Source organism: Neovison vison, chromosome 12 (genome assembly GCF_020171115.1).
Source record: "Neovison vison isolate M4711 chromosome 12, ASM_NN_V1, whole genome shotgun sequence".
Lineage (NCBI taxonomy): Eukaryota > Metazoa > Chordata > Mammalia > Carnivora > Mustelidae > Neogale > Neogale vison.
In genome coordinates this window covers 97,969,561-97,989,186 of record NC_058102.1, presented here as the reverse complement: position 1 = coordinate 97,989,186, position 19,626 = coordinate 97,969,561, and the positions used below count along the sequence as shown (strand labels likewise).

Sequence of the window (19,626 nt, the reverse complement as noted above, 5' to 3'; positions counted from 1 at the left end):
AGAACAGTGTGGAGATTCCTCAAGAAATTAAAAATAGAGCTTCCCTATGACCCTGCAATTGCACTCCTGGGTATTTACCCCAAAGACACAGATGTCGTGAAAAGAAGGGCCATCTGTACCCCAATGTTTATAGCAGCAATGGCCAGGGTCACCGAACTATGGAAAGAACCAAGATGCCCTTCAACAGATGAATGGATAAGGAAGATGTGGTCCATATACACTATGGAGTATTATGCCTCCATCAGAAAGGATGAATACCCAACTTTTGTAGCAACATGGATGGGACTGGAAGGGTTTATGCTGAGTGAAATAAGTCAAGCAGAGAGAGTCAATTATCATATGGTTTCACTTATTTGTGGAGCATAACAAATAGCATGGAGGACAAGGGGCATTAGAGAGGAGAAGGGAATTTGGGTACATTGGAAGGAGATGTGAACCATGAGAGACTATGGACTCTGAAAAACAATCTGAGGGGTTGAAGTGGTGGGGGTGTGGGATGTTGGGGTACCAGGTGGTGGGTATTATAGAGGGCACAGCTTGCATGGAGCACTGGGTGTGGTGAAAAAATAATGAATACTGTTTTTCTGAAAATAAATAAATTGAAAAAAAAAAAGACTCATCTATGTGCTGCCTACAAGAGACTCATTTGAGACCTAAAGACACATGCAGATTAAAATTGTGGGGATGAAGACACATTTATCATGGAAACAGATGTCAAAAGAAAGCCAGAATAACCATAAGGATAGCAGATAAACTAGCCATACTTATATCAGATAAATCAAAGTCTGTAAAAAGACACAAAGAAGGGCACTGTGTCATAATAAAGGTGTCTATCCAACAAGAAGATCAAACAATTATAAATATAAATACTTACGCCCAGAACTTCAGAGCACCCAAATATATTAAAAAAATCATCATAAACATAAAGGAATTCCTTGATTATAATACAATAATAGTAGGGGACTTTAATACCCCAGATGGGTTCAGCAAGAAATCAACAAGGAAACAATGGCTTTGAATGATGCACTGGACCAGATGGACTTAACAGATATATCCATAACACTCCATCCTAAATAAACAGAAGACACATTCTTTTCAAGTGCACATGGACATTCTCCAGAATAGATCACATTCTGGGTCACAATTGGGCCTCAACAATCCAAAAATACTGAGATAATGCCTCACATATTGACCAACCAGAACACAATGAAACTTGAAGTCACCCACAAAAACAAATTTGGAAAGACTGCAAATAAATGGAGGCTAAAGAACATATTACTGAAGAAAGAATGGGTCAACCAGGAAATTAAAGAAGAAATATGTATGTATATTATACATACGTATTTCTTCTCTAATATATATATTATATACTTAAATACTATGACACACACACACATACATTTTCATTTGTTTCCATATATATATATTCCATATATTCCATATTATATTCCAACAAATGAAAACACATGATAACACATTAGCCCAAAACCCTTGGGAAAAAGAAAAAGTGGTTCTAGGAGGAAAGTATATACCAAATATAGTCCTACTATACGATGCAAGAAAAAATCCAGTAAGCAACAGATCCAAGGAGATTCCCCTTCCTCCCCAGGGAGAAATGGCATGGGAACTCATGGTAGGAATCTGCTGGGTTTGGAAATTCCAAACAGAGCCATGTGCCAGAGATACAAAAGCTTGGTCACAGGCCGGGTGAGCATGGACTGTGGCCAGAGACCAGGGAGACAGGAGTGATTAACTGCTTTTGTCTGAGGGCTCACTGAAGAGTGGCGCCCTGAGTTCTTAGCTCCTCTGGGGCCAGATTGGGAGGTCACCATTTTCATTCTCATTCTCCAAAGATGTGTTGAAAGCTCTCAGGGAACAAAAGCTACCAAGAACAAACCAGAGCAGATGACTAAACCTAGCCCCTGGCAAAGGAGGTACAATTCTGCCTGAGGCAAAAACATTTGTGAATCATTGAACCCTCCCCCAGAAGATCAGCAAGGGTATCCAGCTAAGACCAAGTTAACCAATCAATGAAATCTCCAAAACCCCAGTGCTAGAGGAATACAGCACATAAAATTCATGGCCATTTCCCATAATTTTTTTTTTTAACAAATATTATACGATTCTACTTATAGAAGAAACTAGAAGCCAAATTCATACAGACAGAAAGTAGAACAGTGGTACCAAACCCTGTTGGGAGGCAGGGGAGAATGCAGAGTTATTGTTTAATGGGTACAGAGTTTTAGTTTTAGATGATGAAAAAGTTCTAGAGATGGATAGTGGTGATCATTGCACAACAATGTGAATGTACTTAGTGTCGTAAACTGTGAACCTAAAAATTCTCCCATGATTCTTTAATCTTTCAAAGTTAATTTTTTTAATATTCATTTTTTCTTTTCATATTGCATTTGAATTTTTCATCTTTCCTTTTTTTATTATTATTTATTTATTTATTTTCAGAAAAACAGTATTCATTATTTTTTCACCACACCCAGTGCTCCATGCTAGCCATGCCCTCTATAATACCCACCACCTGGTACCCCAATATCCCACCCCCCCGCCACTTCAAACCCCTCAGATTGTTTTTCAGAGTCCATGGTCTCTCATGGTTCACCTCCCCTTCCAATTTACCCAAATTCCCTACTCCTCTCTAACACCCCTTGTCCTCCATGCTATTTGTTATGCTCCACAAATAAGTGAAACCATATGATAATTGACTCTCTCTGCTTGACTTATTTCACTCAGCATAATCTCTTCCAGTCCCGTCCATGTTGCTACAAAAGTTGGGTATTCATCCTTTCTGATGGAGGCATAATACTCCATAGTGTATATGGACCACATCTTCCTTATCCATTCATCTGTTGAAGGGCATCTTGGTTCTTTCCATAGTTTGGCGACTGTGGCCATTGCTGCTATAAACATTGGGGTACAGATGGCCCTTCTTTTCACGACATCTGTGTCTTTGGGGTAAATACCCAGGAGTGCAATTGCAGGGTCATAGGGAAGCTCTATTTTTAATTTCTTGAGGAATCTCCACACTGTTCTCCAAAGAGGCTGCACCAACTTGCATTTCCACCAACAGTGGAAGAGGGTTCCCCTTTCTCCACATCCTCTCCAACACATGTTGTTTCCTGTTTTGTTAATTTTGGCCATTCTAACTGATGTAAGGTGATATCTCAATGTGGTTTTAATTTGAATCTCCCTGAGGGCTAATGATGATGAGCATTTTTTCATGTGTCTGATAGCCATTTGTATGTCTTGATTGGAGAAGTGTCTGTTCATATCTTCTACCCATTTTTTGATGTGTTTGTCTGTTTCATGTGGGTTGAGTTTGAGGAGTTCATTATAGATCCTGGATATCAACCTTTTGTCTATACTGTCATTTGCAAATATCTTCTCCCATTCCTTGGGTTGCCTCTTTGTTTTTTTGACTGTTTCCTTTGCTGTGCAGAAGTTTTTGATTTTGATGAAGTCCCAAAGTTTATTTTCGCTTTTGTTTCCTTTGCCTTGGAGACGTATCTTGAAAGAAGTTGCTGTGGCTGATATCAAAGAGATTTCTGCCTATGTTCTCCTCTAAGATTCTGATGGATTCCTGTCTCACGTTGAGGTCTTTTATCCATTTTGAGTTGATCTTTGTGTACGGTGTAAGAGAATGGTTGAGTTTCATTCTTCTACATATAGCTGTCCAGTTTTCCCAGCACCATTTATTGAAGAGACTGTCTTTTTTCCACAGTATATTTTTTCCTGTTTTGTCAGAGATTAATTGACCATAGAGTTGAGGGTCCCTATCTGGGCTCTCTACTCTGTTCCACTGGTCTATGTGTCTGTTTTTATGCCAGTACCATGCTGTCTTGGTGATCACAGCTTTGTAATAAAGCTTGAAATCAGGTAAGGTGATGCCGCCAGCTTTATTTTTGTTTTTCAACATTTCCTTAGCGATTGGGGTCTCTTCTGATTCCATACAAATTTTAGGATTATTTGCTCCAGCTCTTTGAAGAATGCCGGTGGAATTTTGATCGGAATGGCATTAAAAGTATAGATTGCTCTAGGCAGTATAGACATTTTAACAATGTTTATACTTCCAATCCAAGAGCATGGAATGGTCTTCCATCTATTTGTGTCTTCTTCAATTTCTTTCATGAGTTTTCTGTAGTTCCTTGAGTACAGATCCTTTACCTCTTTGGTTAGGTTTATTCCCAGGTATCTTATGGTTCTTGGTGCTATAGTACATGGAATCGATTCTCTAATTTCCCTTTCTGTATTTTCATTGTTAGTGTATAAGAAAGCCACTGATTTCTGCACATTGACTTTGTATCCTGCCACGTTGCTGAATTTCTGTATGAGTTCTAGTAGTTTGGGGGTGGAGTCTTTTGGGTTTTCCATATAAAGAATCATGTCATCTGCGAATAGAGAGAGTTTGACTTCTTCATTACCAATTTGGATACCTTTTATTTCTCTCTGTTGTCTGATTGCTGTTCCTAGGACTTCTAATACTATGTTGAACAAGAGTGGTGAAAGTGGGCATCCTTGTCTTGTTCCTGATCTCAATGGGAAGGCTGCAAGCTTTTTCCCATTGAGGATGATATTTGCTGTGGGTCTTTCATAGATAGATTTGATGAGGTTCAGGAATGTTCCCTCTATCCCTATCGTTTTAATCAGGAACGGATGCTGGATTTTGTCAAATGCTTTTTCTGCATCAATTGAGAGGACCATGTGGTTCTTCTCTCTTCTCAATTAATTTGTTGTATCACATTGATTGTTTTGCGAATGTTGAACCATCCTTGTAGCCCAGGGATGAATCCCACCTGGTCATGGTGGATAATCTTTTTAATGTGCTGTTGGATCCTGTTGGCTAGGATCTTGTTGAGAATCTTAGCATCCATAGTCATCAGTCAGTGATATTGGTCTGAAATTCTCCTTTTTGGTAGGGTCCTTGCCTGGTTTGGGATTCAGGGTAATGCTGGCTTCATAGAAAGAGTCTGGAAGTTTTCCTTCTGCTTCAATTTTTTGAAACAGCTTCAGGAGAATAGGTGTTATTTCTTCTTTGAAGGTTTGGTAGAATTCCCCAGGGAATCCATCAGGTCCTGGGCTCTTGTTTTTTGGGAGGTTTTTATTCACTGATTCAATCTCGTTATTAGATATCGGTCTATTCAGGTTGTTGATTTCTTCCTGGTTCAATTTGGTAGTTTATATTTTTCCAGGAATGCATCCATTTCATCTAGGTTGCTAAGCTTATTGGCATATAACTGTTCGTAATAACTTCTGATGATTGTTTCTACTTCCTTGGTGTTAGTTGTGATATCTCCCTTTTCATTCATAATTTTATGAATTTGGGATTTCTCTCCTTTCTTTTGTATTAGTGTAGCCAGTGGCTTATCGATCTTATTGATTCTTTCAAAAAACCAGCTTCTAGTTTCATTGATACGTTCTACTGTATCTCTGTTTTCTCCCTCATTGATCTCAGCTCTAATCTTGATGATTTCCCTTCTTATGTGTGGAGTTGGTTTGATTTGTTGTTGATCCTCCAGTTCTTTAAGGTGTAGAGACAGCTGGTGTGTTCTGGATTTTTCAATTCTTTTGAGCGAGGCTTGGATGGCTATATATTTTCCCCTTAGGACCGCCTTTGCTGTATCCCATAGGGTTGGACCGAAGTGTGTTCATTCTCATTGGTTTCCATGAATTGTTTCAGTTCTTCTTTGATCTCCTGGTTGATCCAAGCATTCTTAAGCAAGGTGGTCTTTAGCTTCCAGGTGTTTGAGTTCCTTCGGAACTTTTCCTTGTGATTGAGCTCCAGTTTCAAAGCATTGTGATCTGAGAATATGCAGGGAATAATCTCAGTCTTTTGGTATCGGCTGAGTCCTGATTTGTGACCCAGTATGTGGTCTATTCTGGAGAAGGTTCCGTGTGCACTTGAGAAGAATGAGTATTCTGTTGTTTTAGGGTGGAATGTTCTGTATATATCTATGAGGTCCATCTGGTCCAATGTGTCATTCAATGCTCTTGTTTCTTTATTGATTTTCTGCTTCAATGATCTGTCTAATTCTGAAAGAGGCGTGTTAAGATCTCCTACGATTAGTGTATTCATATCAATATGATTCTTTATCTTGATTAACAGTTTTCTTAAGTAATTGGCTGTTCCCATATTGGGAGCATAGATATTTACAATTGTTAGATCATCTTGGTGGATAGTCCCTTTAAGGATTATGTAGTGTCCTTCTGTATCTCTGACTACAGTCTTTAGTTTGAAGTCTAATTTATCTGATATGAGAATCGCTACCCCATCCTTCTTTTGAGTCCCATTGGCATGAAAGATGCTTCTCCACCCCTTCACTTTCAGTCTGCGTGTATCTTTAGGTTCAAAATGGGTCTCTTGTAGACAGCATATGGATGGGTCCTGTCGTTTTATCCAATCTGCAACCCTGTGCCGTTTTATGGGTGCATTTAGGCCATTCACATTGAGAGTGATTATTGATAGATACGTTTTTATTGACATCGAGTTACCTTTGAAGTCTTTCTTTCTGTAGACTGTCTCTAAATTTCTGTTCAATGCTATTCTTGGAATTTTTCCTCTTTTATAGAACCCCCCTTAATATTTCCTGCACTGTCGGCTTGGTGGTTGCATAGTCTTTTAAGCCTTGCCGGTCTTGAAAACTCTTTATCTCTCCATCCATTTTGAATGTTAGTCTTGCTGGATAAAGTATTCTTGGCTGCATGTTCTTCTCATTTAGTGCCCTGAATATATCTTGCCAGCCTCTTCTTGCTTGCCAGGTCTCTGTGGACAGGTCTGACGTTATTCTGATGGGCTTCCCTCTGTAAGTAAGGAGCCTCTTTGCCCTGGCGGCTTTCAAGAGATTATACCTACAATTATAATTCGTCAATTTGACTATCAGGTGTCGTGGTGTTTTTTTGGAATGTATAATCTTGGGTGGAGACCGTTCAGCCTCTAGTACATGAACGCTGGTTTCATTCGCGAGATTCGGAAAGTTTTCATGAAGGACTTGTTCCACTATATCTTCTAGACTTCTTTCTTTCTCCTCCCCTTCAGCGATTCCAATAATTCTGACGTTGGAACGCTTCATGGCATCATTTATTTCCCTGATTCTGCTTTCGTGGGATCTAAGCTTTTTGTTCCAGGCTTCCTCCTGATCCTTTCTCTCTATCTGTTTGTCTTCCAGATCACTAATTCTATCTTCTGTCTCAATTACCCTAGCTTTGAGAGAGTTTAGATTAGATTGGAACTCATTGAGAGCATTGTGAACCTCCTTCCTGGTAGCTTTAAGCTCCGCCCTAACATTGTGAACATCCTGTCTGGTCGCTTTCAGTTCAGCCCTAATCAATTCTGTTTGGTCATCCATGGCTTTCTCCAACCTAGCTATTGCCTGGATAATTGTTAGCCTGAATTCTCTTTCCGACATATTGTCTATGTTGATAGCCGTTAGCTCTGTTGCAGAAGGTCCATCCTCTGTATTTTTCTTCTCTTGGGCATTCCTCCTCCGAGTCATTTTGGTGGGAGAAGATTGAACAGATGTAGCTGGATGTATCAACTCTGGTGCAGTCAAGGTGCACCCTGGAACACTTCTGAGGAATCAGGATTCCCCACCCATAGGAGAGACAAAAGAAAAGAAAAAGAGGAAAAGAAGAAAAAGAAAAACAAAAAAGAAAAAAGAGAGAGAGAGAGAGAGACAGGAAAGAAAGGGAAGATGAAAGAGAAGGTTCAGCCCAGATGGGCCCCAAGGTAAGATTTATGAAGTAGACAAACAAAAAGAGATAAAAAGACTGATACAAGTATATGGCAAGAGAAAAAAAGAAAATATATATATATATATATATGCAAATAAAGAAAGAACCTCGTCAAAAAGAACCACAAGTGTAAAATTTATATGCTATCAGGATAAACACAAAAAACACAGAAACACTGGTGGAAGAAGATTGGAGAGTTCTTATAAATTCTCAGTGTGTGTGAGGAAGGTTGTTTTGATTCTTCCTGGATGTATCTTGATGTCTTTGTTAAAGGACTCAACTTTCCTAAGACAAAGGGGATTAAAAATTGGTTTACCTATAGGGGTAGTATTGATTGGCAAAAGGGGATTACTTTGAAGTTAACTCTATATGAATATTAGAGGATAAAAATAAAAAGGAATATACTAGACTAAACTAATCTAATTTTTTTTTAAAAAGGGAATTCAAAAAATAAAAATGCAAAAGAAAAACATAGGTGTATGTATCAAAAAGTTCAGATTAGAAAGGTATTATGGAATTTGATGTACTGTACAGCTCGCTGTGATGGTTAAGAGGTTAAAAAAATTACCTATGTGTAAAAAATAAAAAAAAAAATAAATATGAACCCGAATAGTGGAAACTGAGTGAACAATACAAGTTTTCCTATGAAGTAGTGGTGGTTCTCTTGTAGTCCTTTTTTTTTTTTTTTTCTTTCTTGGTTTGTTTTCTGGGGGAGGGGCCTGCCACGTGGGTTGTCAGTCAATGATGTTTCCTGAGTTGAGTCCCCCCGCCCCCCTCAAGGGGGTGGGCTCTGGGGAAACTGTTTTTTTTCAGGCTTTTGTTCTCTGGCGGTTTTTTTGCTTGTTCACTTTTTTCTCTCTCACCTTGACCGCCTTTGATGGTTTTTGTAGTATTAGAAGAAATCAAACCGCACCCTGATCTCCGTCTCAGTGAGAAGCCTCAGTCTGGGTGCAGAAGCTGAATAAATTCCCCCTTGGCCGCTGGCAGCACAGATTCCAAGGTGCAGACCCTGGGGGCGCAGGATTTTTTGCTCGTCCCCAAAGCCAAGGCAGTGGCGGCTGTCTGGGAGCTCCTGACCGCCAGAAAGGTTCCAAGCAGCGATCGCACACTGAGATTTTGCCGCCGGCCGGGCTGGGAGTGCCCGGCTTGCGTGCACCTCTTTTCAGAGGCGGCTGTGGGTCGGGCGCGCGTCTGGGACACTGAGAACGGCGCGCGGGTCCGTGAGCCCCAGGCTGGGCTTTTGCGCCCCTCTGTACGGGGAAGAGTTTCGCGCGCTGGCTTAGGCTTTGAAACAATGGCGCAGGTCAAGGAGCGCCCACCGGGCCTCAGTAATTCAGGGGAGAGTGAGGGACGTGCGCGCGTATCTCAAGCTTTGTGGTAGGGCTAGCGCGCGTTCCAGAGACCGGCGCGGCTCCCATGCCCTCACAGGAGCCGGAACCCACGCGCTCTGGGGCGCGCTGGCGGCTTAGGGACCAGGAGCGGTTTCTCAGCTGCACTCTCTCTGCCTCAGCGCCGGGGAGGCCGTCTGGGACCGGGAACTTAAGCCCCTCTCCCTAGCTGCCCCAATTCCCACAATTTCCCCCCGCGATCCTTTGCTCTTTTGGAGTGCTTTCAACCAGTCTCCGAGTTACTGCTGGTCCCCAGACGCAGGGCACTCTCGCTCGGATTGGGGTATTACTTTCCCACCGGTCGCCACTGGTGGCTCCCTCCCCCTTTTGTTTATCTTCCGATATCAGTCCGCCGTTCCCATTCTGCTTTACCTGCTCACTGGCGTCTTCTGCCCCTGTAGAGATCCAGATGTGTATAATTCTGATCTCAGGCTGATTTCATGGGTGATCGGAGTTCTTTGGTAGGTAATCAGCTCACTTTGGGGTGCTGGCTGAAAAGACGCCTCTTCCTACTACCCCGCCATCTTGTCCCCTCTTTATCAGCCTTTTCCTCTTTCCTTTTTTTAACCGTTTTATCTTATCAATTCCTTTCTTGAAGTCTTTTTAATTTTCATTTTTGTCACAGTCAAACACTTCATTGTATTCAACCCTATTTTTTTGTGTGTGTATATATATATATATATATATATGTATTTTTGTATATATATGTTTTTCTTCCTTTAAAATTTTGAATACAATTTCTTCTAACAGACCAAAATATACCGTAAATCTATTGTATGACTTTATTCTAGTCTTTCAACTGATTACATTCTCTTCCTTTTTTTAAATTTTTTTTTTACTTTCTTTTCTCAATCAACTTCTTATCAATTCGTTTTTTAAAACTTTTTTCAATTTTCATCTTTACACTCATATTGCATCCCTTCATAATATTTAAACTTTTTTTGGTATATATATGCATATATGTATATGTGTGTGTGTGTGTATATGTATGTATGCACACACACACACACACACACATATATATACACATACACACACATATACATATATATATATGTTTTACTTTCTTTAAAATTTTGGGAGGCAATTTCTTCTAATAGACCAAAATACACCCAAAATCTAGTTGTGTGCCTCTGTTCTATTCACCAGCCTGATCATACTCTATTTTTTCCCCCGGTTTCCTGTCTCTTTTGATTTGTTTAGTGTATAATTTTCTGGGGTTGTTGTTACTCTTTTAGCTTTGTTCTCATTCATCTATTCTTCTTTGGATAAAATGACAATATGGAAAAACTCACCTTAAAAAAAAAAAAAAAAAAAAAAAAAAGAGAACAAGAGGCAGTACTGACTGCCAGGGACCTAATCAATATGGACATTAGAAAGATGTCAGAACTGATGTAAAGATACTAGCTGAGCTTGAAAAAATCATAGAAAATACTGGAGAATTCCTTTCTAGAGAAATAGAAGAACTAAAATCTAACCAAGTCAAAAATCAAAAAGACTAATAATGAAGAGCAATCATAAATGGAGGCTCTAACTGCTAGGATAAATGAGGCAGAAGAGAGAATGAGTGGTACAGAAGACCAAATAATGGAGAATAAAGAAGCTGAGAAAATGTCAGAGAAAAAGAGAAAATCCTGAAAGCAGCTCAGGACAAGAGATCTATGACAACATACAATGGTAGAAACACGGGATTGGCAGCAGACTTATCCACAGAAACCTGGCAGGCCATAATGACTGGCATGATATACTCAGCACTAAATGAGAGAAAGATACAGCCGAGAGTACTATATCCAGCTAGGTTGTCATTGAAAATAGAAAAAGAGATAAAAAGTTTCCGGGACAAACAAAAACTAAATGAACTTCAAACACCAAACCAGCCCTACAGGAAATATTGAAAAGGGTCCAGTAAGCAAAAAGAGACCCTAAAAGTAACATAAATCAGAAAGGAACAGACAATATACAGTAACAGTCACCTTACAGGCAATACAATGGCACCAAATTCATATCTTTCAATAGTTACTCAATGTAAATGGGCTGAAGGTGCCAATTAAAGACACAGGTATCAGATAAGATAATTTAAAAAGAACCAAAAGATGCTGTCTGCAAGAAACTCATTGTAGACCCAAAGACACCTCTAGATTTAAAGTGAGGTGGTGCAAAAGCATTTACCATGTTAATGGACATCAAAAGAAAGCTGTGGTGGCAATCCTTATATCAAACAAATTAGATTTTAAACAAAAACGATAATAAGAAATGAGGTAGGAAAAGAGAAAGAAAGAAAGAAAGAAAGACAAAGCCTAACCCTACACCTTAAGAGCTGAAGAAAGAACAGCAAAGAAAATCTAAACCCAGCAGAACAGAAATCATAAAGATCAGAGCAGAAATCAATGAAATAGAAACCAAAAGAACAATAGAACAGATCAACGAAACTAGGAGCTGGTTCTTTGAAAGAATTAATGAGGTTTAATAAACTCTTGGCCAGACATCTCAAAAAGGAGAGAGAGGACACAAGTAAATAAAATCATGAATGAAAGAGGAGAGATCACAACCAACACCAAAGAAATACAAACAATTATAAGAACATATTATGAGCAACTATATGCCAGCATATTTTTTAATCTGGAAGAAATGGATGCATTCCTAGAGACATATAAACTACCACAACTGAACCAGGAAGAAATAGAAAACCTGAACAGACCCATCACCAGTAAGGATACTGAAGCAGTCATCAAAAATCTCCCAACAAACAAGAGCCCAGGGCCAGACAGCTTCACAGGGGAATTCTACCAAGCATTTAAAGAATTAATTTATATTCTCCTAAAACTGTTCCAAGAAATAGAAATAGAAGGAAAACTACCAAACTCATTTTATGTGACCAGCATTACCTTGATCTCCAAACCAGACAAAGACTCCATCAAAAATGAGAATTACAGATCAGTATCCTTGATGAACACAGATGTAAAAATTCTGACCAAAATACTAGCCAGTAGAATCCAACAGTACATGAAAAGGATTATTCACCACAACCAAGTGGTATTTATTCCTGGTTTGCAAGGTTGGCTTAACATCCACAAAGCAATTAATGTGATATAATACATTAATAAAGGAAAGAACAAAAACCATATGATACTCCCTATAGATGCAGAAAAAGCATGTGACAAAGTATAGCATCCTTTCTTGATCAAAACCCTTCACAGTGTAGGGTACAAACCTCAATATCATCAAAGCCATCTATGAAGAACCCATAGAGAATATCATTCTCAATAGGGAAAAACTGAGAACTTTTCCCCTAAGGTCAGGAACATGACAGGGATTTCCACTATCACCACTGTTATTCAATATAGTACTAGAAGTCTTAGCCTCAGCAATCAGACAACAAAAAGAAATAAAAAGCATCCAGTTTGGGAAAGAAGTCAAACTTCACTTTTTGCAGATGATATGCTACTTTATGTGGAAAACCCAAAAGACTCCACCCCAAAACTTCTAGAACCCATACAGGAATTCAGTAATGTGTCAGGATATAAAATCAATGCACAGAAATCAGGTGTATTTCTACATACCAACAATAAGACAGAAGAAAGAGAAATTAAGGAGTCAATTCCATTTACAATGGCACCCAAAGCCATAAGATACCTAGGAATAATTCAACCAATGAGGCAAAAAAACCTATACTCAGAAAACTCTAGAATACTCATGAAAGAAATTGATTAAGACACAAGGAAATGGAAAAACATTCCATGCTCATGGATTGGAAGAACAAACATTGTGAAAACGTCGATGCTACCTAGAACAATCTACACATTTAAAGCAATCCCTATGAAAATACCATCAATTTCTTCAAAGAAATGGAACAAATAATCCTAAAACTTGTATGGAACTACAAAGGACCCCAAATAGCCAGAGGAATGATGAAAAACAAAACCAGAGTTGGCAGCATCACAATTCTGGACTTCAAGCTCTATTACAAAGATGTGATCATCAAGACAGTACGGTACTGGCACAAAAAGAAACACATTGATCAATGGAACAGAATGGAGAGCCCACAAATGAACCCTCCACTCTGTGGTTAGCTAATCTTTGACAAAGCAGAAAAGAATATCCAATGAAAAGAAAATATTCTCTTTAACAAATTGTGTTGGGATGCAGAAGAATGAAACTGGACCATTTCTTTACCTCAGACACAAAAATAGACTCAAATGTATGAAAGAACTCAATGTGAGATATCAAAATCCTTGAGAAGAACACAGACAGCAACCTTTTCAACTTCAGCCACAACAACCTCTTCCTAGAAACATCACCAAATGCAAGGGAAGCAAAGGCAAAAGTGAACTATTGGGACTTCTTCAAGATAGAAAGCTTTTGCACAGCAAAGGGAATAGTCAACAAATCCAAAAGACAACTGACAGAATGGGAGAAGATATTTGCAAATGACATATCACATAGAGGGCTAGTATCCAAAATCTATAAAGAACTTACCAAACAACACCAAAGAATAAATTTTAATCCAATCAAGAAATAGGCAGAAGATACGAAAATATATTTCTGCAAAGACCACATCCAAATGGCCAACAGACACATGAAAAAGTGCTCCACATCACTCAGCATCAGGGAAATACAAATCAAAACCTCAATGAGATACTACCTCACCCCAGTCAGAATGTCTAAAATTAACATGTTAGGAAAGTAAGATGTTGGTGAGGATGCAGAGAAAGGGGAACCCTCCTACACTCTTGGTAGGAATGCAAGCTGGTCCAGCCACTCTAGAAAAAAGTTGGAGGTTCCTCAAAAAGTTAAAAATAGAGTTATCCCACAACCCAACAATTGCATTACTGGCTATTTACCACAAAGATACAAGTGTAGCAATCTGAAGGAACACATGCACCCGAATGTTTATAGCAGCCATGTCCACAATAGCCAAACTATTGAAAGAGCCTAGATGTCCATCAACAGATGAATGGATAAAGAAGATATAGTATATATAAACAACAGAATATTATGCAACATCAAAAAATGAACTCTTGCCATTTGCAATGATATAGGTGGAATTAGAGGATATTATCCTAAGCAAAATAAGTCAATCAAAGAAAGACCATTATCATATGATCTCACTGATATGAGAAATTTGAGAAACAAGACAATGGATCATAAGGGGAAGGGAAAGAACAATGCAACAAGATGAAATCAGAGAAGGAGAAAAATCATAAGAGACTCTTAATCTGAGGAAATGAACTGAGGGCTGCTGTAATGGAGGGGGGGTGGGAAGGATGGGGTGGCTGTGTGATGGACATTGGGGAAGGTATGTCCTATGGTGAATACTATGAATTGTGTAAGACTGAAGAACCACAGACATGTACCCCTGATATAAATAGTACATTATATGCTAATTTAAAAATTTAGAAACATTAATAGCAGTCCCTAGGTGCCCAGTCCTTAAGCATCTGCCTTCTGCACAGGTCGTGATCCCAGGGTCCCGGGTTTGAGCCCCACATCAGATTCGCTGTTCAGCAGGAAACCTGCTTCTCCCTCTCCCACTCCCCCTGCTTGTATTTCCTATCTTGCTATGTCTCTCCCTGTCAAATAAATAAAAACTTTAAAAATAAATTAATTATAAATTTAAAAATTAAAAAATCAATAAACTGACAAACCTTTCCCAGACTCATTCACAAAAAAAAAGACAGCATCAAAAAAAAAAAAAAAAAAAAGACAGTATCGTAGCCAATGAGGTTTATCCGAGGCGCGATTACTGCTAATTAAAGAGGAGAAATAACTATCAACACCACAGAAATACAAAGAATTTTAAGAAAATATTGTGAAAAAATATTACCAACAAATTGGACAGCCTGGAAGAAATAGATAAATTCCTAGACATATATAAATTATCAAAAGTCAAATAGAAAGATAATGGAAAACTTGAACAGACTGATAACCAACAGAGAAATGAAATCAATAATCAGTAATCTCCCAACAAACAAGAGTCCAGGGCCAGATGTCTTCCCAGGTGAATTCTACTAAACATTCAAAAAATAGTTAATACCTATACTTCTCAAAGTATTCCCAAAAGTAGAAATTGAAAGAAAATGTCCAAATTCATTCTTTGAGGCCAGTATTATACTTATATCAAAATCAAAGTTTCCACTAAAAAAAGAGAACTATAGGCCGATATCCCTGATGAAAATGGATGTGAAAACTCTCAACAGAACACTAGCAAATAAAAAAACAGTGTACTAATAGAATCATTCAACATGATCAAGTGGGATTTATTCTTGACTGCCAGGGTGGTTCAATACCCATAAATTGATCACTGTGATACAACATATTAATAAAAGAAAGGATAAGAACCATATGGTCCTTTCAATAGATGCAGAAAAAGAATCTGATGAAGTACAACATCTATTCATGATTAAAAACTCTCAACAAAGTTGGGAGAGAGGAAGCAAACCTCAACATAATAAAGGCCATATATGAAAACCCCAAACTATATGTCATCCTCAATGGGGAAAAAAATGAGCGTTTTTTCTCTATGGTCAAAAGCAAAAACCAGAATGTCCACTGTCACCACTCTTATTTAACATATTAGTGGAAGTGATAACCTCAGCTATCAGACAAGAAAGAGAGATAAAAGACACATAAATTGGTAAAGAAGTCAAACGTTCACTATTTGTAGATGATAAGATACTCTATATAGAAAACCCAAAAGACTCCACCAAATAATTGCTAGAACTGACAAATGAATTCAGTAACATTGCAGGATACAAAGCCAATGTACAGAAATCTGTTGCATTTGAATATATCAAAAAAATGAAGTGGCAGAAAGAAAAATTGAGGAATCAATGCCGTTTATAATTGCACCAAAAACAATAAGATACCTACATGAAAGAGCTGTACTCTGATAACTATTGAACACGGATGAAAGTAAGTGAAAATAGCACAAGGAAATGGAATGCCTTTCAATGCTCATGGATTTGAAGGACGAATATTGTTAAACTGTCTACAATACCTAAAGTGATCAAGCCATTTAATACAACTCCTATCAAAATACCAACAGCATTTTTCACAGGAACTAGAACAAACAATCCTAAAATTTGTATGGAATAACAAAAGACCCAAAAGACCCCCAATAATAAAGCAACCTTGAAAAAAAGCAGAGCTGGGTGCACCGCAATGCTGACTTGGAAGTTATATTATAAAACTGTAGTGATGAAAACAATACAGCACAAAAACAGACAGATCAGTGGAACAGAATATAAAACCTCAAAATGAAACCACAACCTTTATGATCAACAAATCTTTGACAAAACAGGAAAGAATATCCAATGAGAAAAAGACAGTCTCCTCAAAAATGGTGTTAGGAAAACTAGACAGCAACATGCAAAAGAATGAAACTGAACCACTTTCTTACACCATAATTAAATTCAAAATGGATGAAGGACCTAAATGTGAGACAGCACATTTACATTTATAGCAGCATTATCAACAATAGCCAAATTATAGGAAGAGCCCAAATGTCCATTAACTAATGAGTGGGTAAAGAAAATATGGGGTGTGCATGTGTGTGTGTGTGTGTGTGTGTGTGTGTTTGTTGTTATAATAAGTAAAATAAGTCAATCACAGACAGACAAATACCTTATGATTTCACTTATATGTGGAATTTTAAAAACAAAACAAACAATCTTAGGAGGAAACAGAGTGGAAAACCAAGAAACAGACTCTTACCTATAGAGAACAAACTGATGGTTACCAGAGGGGAGGTGGTTGGGGGGATGGGTGAAATATGTATGGTCATTAGGGAGGACATTTGCAATTAGCACCACATGTAGTATGTAGTTGAGTCACTCAGTTGTGTAGCTGAAACTAGTATTGCATTATATGTAAACCAACTGGAATTTAAATAAAAATTTTTATAAAGAAGCAAATATAAACATTTAAATCTTCAATTCCTTTACTATTCTATTCCTCTACTATTCAATTCATTTACTATTCTACTCTTTCTTTCTGTTTTATTTCTCAACAGTAGATTTTGCTTAAAGAAAATAAAAAGCAGCATCAGAAATAATACAATGATTACAGAGTTCATTCCCTTAGGCATCTCAGATGACCCACAATGATATCTTTTTATTTGTGGTTTATGTATTAAGTGTCACTGGAAACCTAACCAGCATCATCCTCACCTTGATAGACTGTCATCTCAAGAGTCCTATGTATTACTTCCTGCAGAATTTCTCCTTCTTAGAAATTACATTCACCAGTGTCTCTATCTCAAGATTTTTGGGAGAAATCATTACAAATATCAAGATCATTTCCTATAATGATTCTTTAGCTCAATTATTTTTCTTCATCTTCATGGGTGTTTCTGAATTTTTTCCTTCTCACTGCCATGTCTTTTGATCATTACATTGCCATCTGCAAATTTCTTCAGTACATCACCATCACCTGCTTGTCTTTGGGTCCTGGCTAAGAGGATTTCTTACCATTTCCCCACCACTCCAGCTAGATTTCTGTGCTTCTGATTAATTGATCATTTCTCTTACAACTCTCGTGCTCAGACACATGGCTTTTGGAAATGAGTGGCTCTTACTTTGCTTTTGTCACTCTGCTCTTCACTTTGCCATTAGTGATTCTCTCCTACCTGTGCATCCTTAGCACCATCCTGAGAATCCCATCTGCTAGTCAGAGGAAAAAGGCTTTCTCCACGTGCTCCTCTCACTTGATTGTCCTTTCCATCTCTTATGGGAGCTGTATATTCATGTATGTCAAGCCTTCAGCAAAAGAAAGAGCATCACTGACCAAAGGAGCATCTATTCTCAACACCTCAATTGCCCCCACCCTGAATGTTGAACCCTTTATTTTATGTCCTGGTGAACCAGCAAGTAAAACAAGTTTACAAAAACTTACTTAACAGTATTGTTGAAAAAGAAATGAAAATATATATTAACATGAATGGATGTCATCATGAAGATTCAACAAAGAAAAAATAAAATTTCAACTTCTACAATATCCTCCCATATCCATCTCAGAGATACTTGCCAGGCTGAGCACTTTGTTGAAGCTTTCTTTAAACTGAAAGTAACCATGTTGTGTCTTCCCTTCAAACTGTCTGCAAGTTCTACTTTCTCACTGATTTACAGCTCCAAATAGAAATCCCATGGTTATAAGATATAAGGCGTTTTGCTGATTGTTCTGAATAATAAAAATATTGTATTGTGTTGTATACTGTAATGGTGAATGAGTAAACACTGCCTTAATAAAATCTTAATTTTTTGTTATTAATATCACGGTTTCTTTCCTAAAGTTATAAAAAATAAGAAATTATCAGTAACAAACATATTTTTTGCACACTGTCTTCAATGTCTGTCCAATTCTCCAATTCAGCTAGTTGACTTGAGTGTTTCTATTGCTACAAATGATTTAAAGGTCATAAGTCTTTTCTACACACATGCCCTTCTTTATTTGTATTATTTTAAAATATATAATAGATGAATAGTTAGGTAGTCATCATTACACTCATGCCACCAGGAACTTTGATAGGAATTCCATAAAATCTGTTCTGGAGAAAACATTATTATTGTGTCATATGCTGAACTAGATGTGTCCTGAACCATATCATACTTAATCTTCACAGCTATATGGCGAGTTAGACTAATTATCTCTTCTTTACGTGTGTAAATAAATGTTTAAAAAAGTTGCACTATTTGCCTGAGGTCTTCAGCCATAACAGCCAGTTATCATAACCTGATTTGAAAAACAAAACAAACTGACAAAAAATTATTTGCTTTATTATATACACACTGAAACTCATTAAAGACCTCCATATTTTGCATAGCTTTCACTAAGAACATGCACAATTTTACTGATGCTTTTCACTCATACTATCTCATTTGGACATGACTATATTATTATAGTCTAGTCAGAGATGGCACTAACTCCTATTACTCTACTTGGCATATAAATTAGAACATTAACTAAAATAAGAGTTTCTTCAACTGCTGTTGGTTATGAGCAATACCGTGAGAGAAAAAAAATCTAGAGTATGAGCGGTATTATGACACCAAAACTTCTTATTAGAAGTCAGATTAAAAATAATGGAGTGAATGAATAGACTTATGCAAGGTGGTAGATCACCAGTTTAAAAAACATGCCATTGAATAGAGATGCATTCAGTAGAGATCTGCATTAGGAATTAAGATATTTGGTTGCTTTGGGTAAATTGGAAGGGGAGGTGAACCATGAGAGACAATGGACTCTGAAAAACAGTCTGAGGGGTTTGAAGTGGCGGTGGGGTGGGAGGTTGGGGTACCAGGTGGTGGGTATTATAGAGGGCACGGCTTGCATGGAGCACTGGGTGTGGAGAAAAAATAATGAATAATGTTTTTCTGAAAATAAATTGAAAAAAAAAAAGATATTTGGTTGCTAATCTCTGTCTGAAAAGTAATGTCAAAGGAAACAAACTTCACACTTAGTGCTTGTTGTTGTTGCTTACTGTTGGGTTTTATTTCTCCTA

The 19,626-nt window shown here is 37.9% G+C and overlaps 1 pseudogene; it reads left to right on the top strand.

Moving 5' to 3' along the window:
* The first annotated feature begins 9,034 nt into the window (after positions 1 to 9,034).
* LOC122891003 lies at positions 9,035 to 18,103 on the top strand (annotated as a pseudogene).
* The last annotated feature ends 1,523 nt before the right edge of the window (positions 18,104 to 19,626 follow it).